This window comes from Herpailurus yagouaroundi, unplaced genomic scaffold (genome assembly GCF_014898765.1).
Source record: "Herpailurus yagouaroundi ecotype Mexico unplaced genomic scaffold, PumYag 185, whole genome shotgun sequence".
NCBI lineage: Eukaryota > Metazoa > Chordata > Mammalia > Carnivora > Felidae > Herpailurus > Herpailurus yagouaroundi.
This window is the reverse complement of record NW_024412416.1, coordinates 15,336,729-15,348,373: the sequence shown is the minus strand read 5'-3', so window position 1 is coordinate 15,348,373 and position 11,645 is coordinate 15,336,729.

Below are 11,645 nucleotides of genomic sequence, written 5' to 3'. Positions count from 1 at the left end.
TGCCCCTCCCCCATTCATGCTCTGTCTCTCTCTGTCTCAAAAATAAACATTAAAAAAAAAATTTAAAAAAAATAAAAAATAAAAAAAATAAAAAAAAAAAACAACAACACCTTTTTATTTAAAATACAAACTACAGGGACACCTGGGTGGCTCTGTCGGTTACGCATCCGACTCCTGGCTTAGGCTCAGGTCATGATGTCACAGTTGGTGAGAGTGAGCTCTGAATCGGGTTCTGCAGTGCCAGCACGGAACCTGCTTGGGATCCTCTTTTTCCCCTCTCTCTCTGCCCTTCCCCTGTGTGTGTGTGTGTGTGTGTGTGCGCGCACATGTGCATTCTCTCTCTCTCTCAAAATAAAAAATAAAAAAACTAGGGGCACCTGGGTGACTCAGGTCAAGGGTCTGACTCTTGATTTTGGCTTAGGTCATGATTTCACAGTTGGTGAGATCTAGCTCCTCACTGGGCTCCACACTGACAATGTGGAACCTGCTTGGGATTCTCTCTCTCTGCCCCTCGACTGCTCACTCTCTCTCTTTCTTCTCTCTCTCAAAATATATACACTTGAAAAAGAAATAAATAAGAGGGTGCCTGGGCGGCTCAGTCATTAAGCATTTGACTCTGGCTCAGGTCATGATTTCACAGTTCATGAGTTCAAGTCCCACATTGGGTTACTGCGAACTCCGCTTCTGGTGACCATGAGCCCCACTTCAGGTAAAATGTGAGCGCTGGGTGAGCTCCACTTCTCTCTCTCTCTCTTCCCCCACCTTTTCTCTCTGCCCCTCATTCACTTGCTCCCTCTCTCTCTCAAAATAAATAAATAAATATATAAACTGAATAATAAAATAAATAAAATACAAACTACGGATGCCAAAAAGATCAATAAATCTGGCTTCATCAAACGTGTAATGTATGAGAAATATAACAAATGGAATTCAAAGTAAAGAGATGAACTTGGAGAAAATACTATTGCGAACAAAACACTATATTTAGAAAATAAAAGAACTCTTAAAGGCCAAAGAAATGAAGAAGATCTACCCAATTAAAAAAAATGGTATCAAATTAGCCCAAACCAGAAAACGAGAATATTGGAAGACTGACACTTCATGACTTCAAAACTTACTACCGAGCTACAATAATCAACAGTGTGCAACTGGTAAAAGGACAGACATAAAGAACAGCACAGAGACTTCAGGAAAAATGTGAACAAACCTTACATTTATGGTCACTTGACTTTCCACAAGGAAGCCAAGAGTATTTGATGGGGCAGGAGTTTTTCAACAAATGGTTCTGGGACAACTGATATCCACAGGCAAAAGAGTGAAATTGAATCTCTACCTCACACCATATGCAAATAGTAACTCTAAACTGGTTACACACCTTTAATTATAAGAATTAAAACTATCAACTTTTGGAAGGAAACAAACACGCAAATATTTGTGACCTTGGATTTTGGTACTACAATGACAGCAAAGCAAAAGTGACAAAAGAAAAAAATAGATAAATAGCACCTTATCACAATTTAAAACTTTTAGGCTTTGAAGGACGTCATCAAGAAAATGAAAAGACAACCCACAGAACGGGAGAAAATATTTATAAATCATATATCTGATAAAGGACTTGTAACCATAAAAAAAAACTCAACTCTTTCTAGTCAAAAATGAAGGCAATCTAATTTTTTAAATGGGTCAAAGATTTGAATAAACATTTCTGCAAGGAAGATATCTAAATGGCCGATAAACACATCACTATTCATTAGGAAAATGCAAATCAAAAGCACAATGTAATGCCAGTTCATACCCATTAAGAAGACTGTTATCAAGAAGACAGATAATAGCAAGTATTAGAAATGATGTGGAGGGGGTGGTGCCTGACTGGCTCAGTCAGCAGAGCTTGCTTGCGACTCTTGATCTCAGGGGTGTGAGTTCAAACCCCACGTTGGTCGTGGAGTCTACTTTAAAAAACTGATGTGGAGAATTGGGAAACCTCATACTTTGCTGGTGGGAATGCAAAATGGTACAGACACTTTGGAAAACAACGTGTGGCAGCTCCTCGGAACTTTAAACATCATTATCATATGACCCAGCAATTCCACTACAAGGTATATATCCAAGACACTTGGAAACATGTCCATCCAAAACCTTGTTCATCGATATTTATAGCAGTATTATTCACCATAGCAGAAGTACAAGCAACCCAAAAGTCCCTCAACTGATGATTGCATACACAGAAAGGGGTATATCCATACAATGGACTATTATCCAGTCACAAAAGGAATGAAGGGCTAATGTATACAACATGGAGGAAACTTTGAAAACATTACACTCAGTGAAAGAAGCCAGCCATCAAACGCCACACAGTGAATGATTCCATTTATACGGAATGTTCAGAACAAGAAATCCATAGGGACAGACAGATTAGTGATTGCCAGGGAAGAGTAATGGGGAGTGACCATTAATGGGTGCGTAGGAGATTTCTTTTGGGGATCATCAATGTACAACTTTGCCAAACATACAAAGACCACTGAATTGTACATTTTAAAGGGAGTGAACTTCAAGGTTTGTGAGTTATATCTCTATTTTTTTCAACGGGCAACAATGGAACAGAAAATCCACAAAAGGTGCATATGAATGAAGATGGACTGACTCTACTTGATCGGTAATCAGGGAGACACGATAAACATCACAATGAGAGATCACTTCATATCCATCAGATTTGCAAAAGCCAACACATCTGACAAACCCAAGAACGGGAGGAGATATAATGTAATAAAAACTCTGATGGAGACTGGCAAGACAAATGAGTATCGCTCCTTTGGAAAACAACTTGGCAACACTCCGTAAGACTGCAAATTCATGCTTCCATTGCTTCAGCAATCCCACCTCTGGGTTAAACCCTAGAGAAAGCCCGACATGGACACAAGTTCTACTCACATATATTCTTTATATCATTATCAACAGGCAATGAAAACAATTTGTATTTTTATCAAGGAAGGAATAATTAAATTATGCTATTGCTATACTATAGAATGTGATGCAGGATGTAACAGGAATTAGGCAAATCACTATATGCGGATACTTAAAGTTCTTTGAGTCATGTTTTTTTTAATTTTTTAATTTTTATTTTTTATATGAAATTGTCAAATTGGTTTCCATACAACACCCAGTGCTCATCCCAACAGGTGCCCTCCTCAATGCCCATCTCCCACCCTCCCCTCCCTCCCACCCCCCATCAACCCTCAGTTTATTCTCAGTTTTTAAGACTCTCTTATGGCTTGGCTCCCTCCCTCTCTAACTTTTTTTTTTCCTTCCCCTCCCCCATGGTCTTCTGTTAAGTTTCTCAGTATCCACATAAGAGTGAAAACACATGGTATCTGTCTTTCTCTGTATAAGTCATACCATGTTTTTTTAAAAACAATTGCAAACAATAGGAACAGTTTGACCCCATTGGCAACTTAAAGCACACCGATTAAGGGCGCCTGAGTGGCTCAGTCGGTGACAGTGACGTGTCAGACTCAATCTCGTCTCAGGTGATCTCATGGTTCATGAGTTCGAGCCCGGCATCGGGCTCTGCACTCAGAGCGTGGAGCCTGCTTAGAATTCGCTCTTCCTCTCTTTCTGTCTCTCTCTCTGCCCCTCCCTAACTCTCTCTCAAAATAAATAAATAAAAAGTTTACAGCACACCAATTATACTTTTGTACATGTAGGTGCACAAGTGTGTACTTGTACGGGGAAAGACCCCCCGCAAAGATCCATGACGCACAGTTTGCAAAAGTTACCTCTGAGAAAGGACGGGGTGTGCCCGGTAGGACTCTGATTTTATGTGCGTTGTTTGCGTGTTCATTTTTAAGGCAAATTGTTTCTCACGGAAAAACAGGAGGTTTGAAAGGGGGCTAGGATGGGGTGGAGGAGGGAAGAAGGCAGAGCCCGGAGACAGGCAAAGATGGCTGAGAGAGTGGGGAGGGAGGCTGCCTGTCACCGGGTTTGCTGCATGGAATCCCACTGAGTCAATAGTTTTATAACTATTAAATCACAGTTACGGCTTATATTGACTAAATTCTAATTTATAATGTGTGCACAGCAAAAAACTTCCAAGCGGGCATCCACAGAAACGACTATTAAAATACCCTGTTCTTGAAAATTATGAATAACACTCCCCCATCATCAGCTGCGCAAACCTGTTGGATTAAAGCCATCAAAGATTGTGCACCGAGCAGCAAGACTGCATAATACATGTGCTCTGCCCCCAGCCCTCCGCTCCCTCTGCTACTTTGATTTAAGAGCATTAGGAAACTGTGTAATTTTTTTGGTCCTCTTTTTATTTCCATGGTAATTTATGTCTGTGGGTAAGCATTTTATTTTATCAGAGACATGGGGCTAGAGTTATTTTTCAAGGCGCTTGAGTTTCCCTTTGATGCCCACTGAAATTAAAGGCGGAGAGGCAGACAGTACCCATGCTGTTTGTCACAGAGTCAGAGGTTAGAATTACATTTGCTGCCATTTATTGTGACTATTCCGTGCCAGTAGTTAGGGTAGCACTTCTCATGGGCAATGCAGTATTATTAATATTGCAGACATCAAAACATTTGTGAATGGGATATAATTGACTTGTCACTCACATTAACAATATCCCCTGTGGAATACCATTCCAACAATGGCCGGGCAGAATATTCTTTAGTTATTTACATCTGACTCTTTAAGTCTTAAACCTCTGAAAAAATTCTGAGGATTTATTTTAGCCTTAACGCAATGTTGCGATACATTTTTGTGTGTGCGCGTTGTATAAAAAAGTGCATAGCAAAGCTCTCTGTCATAGAGACTAATAAATATTTCTACACACAAAGGACCATTTTAATCAATAAGAAACAAACCTTCATGTGAAACTATGGCCCAAAATTTTAGATGATTTAAAAAAAAAAAAAAGAATTAGGGCCCTCTACTTGTAAGGGGTTATGATAAAAATTCACAAATGTTTAATTATTCTCTCGTGATTAGACGAATAAAATAAATCCTTAAAACTTTAACTAAACAAAGGCTTAGAAGATTGTAGAAAGTGAAAAAAAAAAACCCATGTGAAATATACACTTGGAAGAAAATATAGAGAGAAGCCATTAGCTAAATTGTAAAATTTGAATGTGGCTTAAAATTCTACGTTTCTATCAGTAGGTTGAAGTTAATTTTATCTTGAAATGGATCCTGAGGCAGGAGCAATTCTCCAGCTAAAAATAAAATTTAAGGCCTCCACTGATTGCAAAGTAAAATTAATAAGGGTTAGTAGTGTGTATGTAAATACTTAGATACCAACAACACAGGAAAACTCAGAGGTATTATTAGACAGTCAGTTTCTAAATGGTATATAACATTTGTTTTTACAAGCAAATTGGTTATTTTAAATTAGAATCACATTAGTGTTGGAGGAAAGGAGAACATTCAATAGAGTCGAGTGTTTTTCAAGTTACTGTACCTGTGAATTTTTTTACAGTGAGACACGCTGTTTTGTTATTCAAATTTTCATAGGAATGTTTAATAACGAATTAATAACAAGCCATTTTATTTACATAAGAGCCTTCTGCTTTTTATTTCCCCCCTATTATCTGCTCAGCTCAGAAAGGATTTTCAGATCGAATGGACTGAGAGTCCTTGGATGGACGTAAATAAATATACACAAGAGTTGCTTGATAGAAACATTTCACTGACATTAACAAACAAATCCTGCTCTGTGACATTCGGAGTGCTCCGAAAGCCTTCTTCCTCTTTCATCCGAGTCAATGTCACAGGTAAAATCAGGTTTTAAAAAAAAATCTGCTTGAAAATCTGTTCCACAAAATCGAGGCACCACGCTCGTCTAAGATGAACTAGTTCACCTCTGAGGGGCTCGTCCGTCTTGAGCGGCCTACAAGTCTAACTGAGCCACACAAGCTGAGTCAATCAGGAAATCCAGAACGTTGGGGAGGGGCTCCGCTCAGTTTTCTCCCTGCGGGCGGTAGGAGCAGCTCCGTGGATCACGAGTCACTTGGGAATGTCACTGTCTGGACTTGGGGAGGCCCACCCGAGCTGTGAGATGACAGTTGTTCAGTGTGTAAGTGGCACCAGATAATAATCGAATAGCAAATACCCACGCTTAAGACGTAGACACATTGCCATACAATTTCTCTGGTTTCGGATTTTTCTTTTTCTTTGTAGAAAAGCTAAGAATTTTTATTTGTTTGGGGCTTTCTCCTTACATAACTGTTACATCCAGTCAGATTGTCAAAATACAAATGCTAACCGGGCCCTGCCTACCTTCCCGGGCCGTCGCTGAAAAATCGTGACAAAACCGTCTTTCTTCTTTAGCCTAGAATCAGTCCAAGTTTGAAGAACATAAATTGGGAACACCTCAGTGCAGAGACAAATAACAACCTAGGAAATCTTATTTCCAAAATTTACTAATAGCGATACAGGTTTCCCTCCCAATTAAATACATGGACAAATTACCAGGCAGCTAGTGTTAAATAAAGACTTTAAAATAAACTGTAGTTTTCTGTTAGTTTTTCATGAGCTCCCGACTGATTTTTTTTTTAATCAGAATTAATGTTCCAAATCTTCCAGTATTCTAGCCTGTCTATATCATGACCCGTCATATAATGATCCCTGAGAAAAAAATAATAATTCCCAGCAAAAGTCAATACGTGAACATCGCTCCAAGGTGGAAAATGTTGATTCTGTGCAAGACCAACGCTCCAAAGTTTTAGCCTGTGATATTTTTAAGTAGGCTGAGATTGATAACTCCAATAATATCTGCATCTTAAAGCTCGACCTTTTCACGTTCCTTAATAAGGAAAATGCCTAAAAATTATAAGGCACATTTTGGGGCAGATTTGACCAACAACCTGTGTCGAAATGAATAATACCATGGCATCGAGCTAATGCAATTTCATTTAGCCAGACTTGCCTCCACCAAATATTCACCTTTTGTAAGGTTATTATAATGGCTTAATTTAATCTTACCATACACACAACATGGGTATGGTTACTGACTGATAAGGAAACTAGTTGCATTCATTAAATCCTGCTATAAATCTCTTCTCTGAAATACCTATAATATAGCCTTCCAGCAACTACAAGAATGTAATTCCTCATCTTTCTCTGTGATATTATGTAACTGTGGCCTGCAGCTAACTTTCTCTGTAGGTGTTGGGATGGGGCAAGGTCTTTGCAGCCCTGCGAGAGGGTGGTGGGGAGGTTCGAGACCTAGGGAGTCTTTCCGTGAAACTTTGGAGATCGGACAAACCTCAAAATGGAGCAAATCTCACCTCCACTGCGGATGAAGAAATAACATACCGCAAAACTCTTAAAGTACATTTTTAAAGCTCCCGTATAAAGGTGTCCCTTTATATTTTTTATGCATCTATTATTTGTCTCAGAGCAAACCCCCCATATCTTCCCTTCATGGGGAATAAGTGGGTACCTACTGAAATGTACAGGTCTGTGATTCTTACAGCATCGGTTTCAGAGTCCAAATAATCAACGTTGAAGGGAAAGTCAATTTTTAAAGCCTTTGCAATCTCACTGCGAGCTTCGTTCTGCTGAAACCTGTATAATTTTTAAAAGCATACACATCAAAATATATTTTAACAAAACTGGCATTCTTCTAGGAAACTTTCCAGTGGGCTAATCTCTGTAAGTACATAAAAGTTGCAGATAATCAAGTTACTTTTTTTTTTTTTTTTTTTAGGAATGCCTGCCCCACTTATTTTAAAACTCTCTTTTGCTCCAATCTCTGTATTGAGAATTAAAAGAAAAAGAAAAGGAAAAAAAAAAAAAAACCTGTTTCAAAGATCTGAAGCATGGACATAAGGGTGTTTTCTTCTCTGTACTGGCAGTTTTAAGATTAAAAGCCTCTGTAGGCTTCTCGGAGTTATCAACCTTGCCCAGTGGCTGAATAGTCTCTGCAGAATTTGTGCTACAGAAACGTTCTCGGATAGATCTGTCTCCACTCTGATTTTTAAGGCTGTGAGCATTTTTGAAGCCTCCTGGAATTACTGGTATCCTGATTATTTTCTCCTTTTTGGATGAAGACCGTGAAAGCAATAAGCCTAAGTAAGCACTATATGCACAGGAGATCCCTATGCCAATCATGCTGAGTGGTTTCATGGACTTGAACCTTGGACGCCAGAGCGAGTGAGTCTGTAGAGTCTCGGAACTAACGACCGCCTGTGTTTTTATTTTATTCTTTCATTTCATTTCATTCGTGGGAGACAGCAAAGTCACAAGAAGCAACTAGTTTTCTCCGTCCCTCCAACTAAAAAGTGGACTCTACTGATCAAGTCAAAGGGCATCTGCCTGAAGAGAAAACTAGCTTATGATGCTTAAGACTGATCTAGAGGGTTTGATCAAGTTGACTACGGCCAGCTGGCTCACCCGGTGGGCCCTCGTGTCAGGGAAAGGAGCCATGTTTAAATGGGAGGGACATCACCAAAGAAGACGGGGGCAGGGGGGAGGGAGGGGGCTCTCAAGTGTCTCTCGCCCTTCCTGCATTTTCAGAAAGAAGTGAAACTATCCCCACTGTTGCCTGTTAATATCCTTCAGAGGGGACTTGTTTCTGGAAAATCTGATATACAAACACACAAAGTCACAAAATCATAAATCAGGAAGATTTTTCGCCCAACTCTGCACCATACCCCTGCCTGGGCTGCCCAGAATTGGGCCCCCAACTTTGCCCTGGGAGTACATAAGTCAGCAGCTGTGACTGAGGTTGAAGCAGTTCATGCAACTTTAGAGAGTGAAACCAGGAGAAATTGAAGGTCTCCACTTTCATCCAGGCCCAAATGTACTTGCCCACACCCCTTCCTTCCTCTCCTTTTCCATGAAAAGTGTCCTTTCTCTGCTCAAGCCTTCGCTCTTTAAATGTTCTCTGGACCTCCCCCACTCTTCAGGAACTAGCTCCAGCCCATCAGCATTTAAAAACGTGCCAATTCTTTCTTCTTCTAGTAATAATAATAAAATAAAAGCCTTCTACTATATCGCTATCTTTTCCTTCCCTATGCAGTGGACTGTCTTTGACGAGGTGAGAAATTCCCCTCTTCCTCCCTTCTCCTCACCCTGCAGCTTTCTTCCATCGGGCCACAAAACCAGTCTCACACTACCATTCATACCCTCCTCCAAAAACATGGATGGTTTTCCGTCACCGCCTTAGAATTCCTTCTAGCCTGCCTGTAATCTCCTAACAATGGCACACCCACCTTTCTATTTACCTCCAAGAATTAACAGAGGTTTGTCATCCTTTCCTCACTAAAATAAAAATGTGGGGCCCCTGCGTGGCTCAGTTGGCTAAGCATCGGACTCTTGATTTCAGCTTAGGCCACGATCTCGCAGTTCGTGGGTTCAAGCTCCATGTCAGGCTCCACGCTGACCGGGGGGGAGCCTGCTTGGGATTCTGTCTCACTCGCTCTCTCAAAATAAATAAGTAAACGCAAAATAAAATAAAGCAACATGAAATAAATAAAATAAATAAAATAAAATAACATAACATGAAATAAAGTAAAATAAAATAAAATAACATGAAATAAAGTAAAATAAAATAAAATGAAATGAAATAAAGTAAAATAAAATAAAATAAAATAAAATAAAATAAAATAAAATAAAATAAAATAAAATAAAATAAAAAAATTATAGGCATGGTGAAACTCCCTGGATACCTCACTCCATCCCTTCTCCAAGCCCATTCTCCTCGCCTTTTCCTTTCCTCCCCAGATCCAGCCACTACCATGAATTTGCTGTGTCTTTTCGGTGTGTGTCTCCTTAGCTCTATCACATGCATACATCCCATAGTCGAAATCCCCTCTTCATCCGCATCTTTTAGAATTTTAACCAACTTGTGTCATGCAGGCATGTAACATGATGTGGGTTTTTTTTCCAACCCCGAATTATTTAGATGCAATCCACATGGGCCCGCAGGTATCTGAGTCATTCACGTTAGTTGCTACACAGCGTGCCCTCAAGTGAGTGTATCTCACGGAGGTATCCGTTCCATACCAGGAGATGCTGAAGCTGCCTGCTATTTCTTACTCGTCAAACGGCACAAACAGATACTAGCATGAGCGTATTTCCACACCGTTTTTTTACAAGAGTATTATTTCCTCTGGGACATGCACCCAGAAGGGGGCTTTCTGGAAAGAGCCCACGTACGTTGTCACCTTTGCTAGATTTTGCCAAGTGGGTCTCCAAGTTGATATCAAACGCTGCTTGGAATAATGCTACCATTCTCTCTCACTTTTGTTGCCACTGTCGGATCTTTCAACGTTTGCCGATATGGTGGGTGTAAAATAGCATCTCGCTTTGGTGCGAATTCCCGTTTCTCTGGTTGGAGGTGGGGCTGAGTGTGTTTTCATGTGCTTCTTGGCCCCTTGTGTTTCTACTCATCTAAGTTCCTTGATTACCTCTCGTTCCCATTTGGGGGGGGGGGGGGGGAGGTTATCTTTCCGTTATTGGAGTTAGTATTTATCATCTAGTCTCCCCCCGCCCCCAGGTGTCAATTAATCATCAAGTCTTAAATAGCCATCAAATCTCTCCACTTTTCACCGTCTCCGAGACCGGCACCACTCCAGTAGAAACTTGCCATGTCTTATCCGAATTGCTGCTGAATTGTTTTCCCTTTCTCCGGTCTTGCAGTCTCTAAGCCATACAGTGAACATTTCCATTACACCATTCTCCTCCTCAAAGAACCTTGAAGTCCTCAAATTGGGCTCTCCACCATGGCTTGGAGGACATTTATAATATGGCCTCTGCCTTTCTCTTCCGTTCCATTTCAATTTCTCTCCTCTGCTTTCCACACCCGATGCTCCAGCTGTCATTACCGGTTCTCGTAGTGGACCCTGCTCTCCGCTGACCTCTTGGCCCTTTCGTCTACTGTCTCTGCCTGGAAGCCTTGCATTGAACCCGCCCCATCCCCACAACCTCCCTCACCTGCATAATTCCTTCTTAGCCGAGAAAGTACCACTTGTTCGGATTTCCCACTCTCAGGTGAGCTATCTCTTCTAGATGCTCCCATGACACATTTTGCTTATTTCCATCGTTGCATATATCACATCATATCCTAATAGCTGTCTCTTTGTCTGCGTCTACCAGTGGAGAGAAGTACGGTGAAAACAAGGACCACATTGTTCTTCTTTTCAGAGGTAACCCCAGCATCTCAGGGGATGCTTGGTTTCAAGGAGTGGCGGCTGATAAGAGAGAAAAAGATTTGATCCTCGGGACTGCAGAACTAAGAAGATAGATCTCACAATGCACTCACTGACTTATGCCAAGTTCAATCCACTTAGGAAAAAAAAATCGGAAAACTTTTCAAAAAGACACTTACTGTGCAAACATAACCAACCCATATTTGAATGGCTAGGGTCCTGAGTTGTACAGGACTCTCTGGAGTGTGTGCCTATCAAATCTTAAGGTAGCTTAAGATGCATGGATCTGACCTTGCTCAGAAAGAAAACTAAAAGCACTATAATCAGAATATGAATATGAAGCATTTTTCCTTGAACACTTTTCTTTTTTCAGAACGTAACTGAAGCTTGAATCTCATCCACACTGTTTATGCACACAACTGGGCATAAACTGTGCAAGATAAGAATTACTCTGCTCTCCATTATACAGAACACGCATTTATTTGATGAACA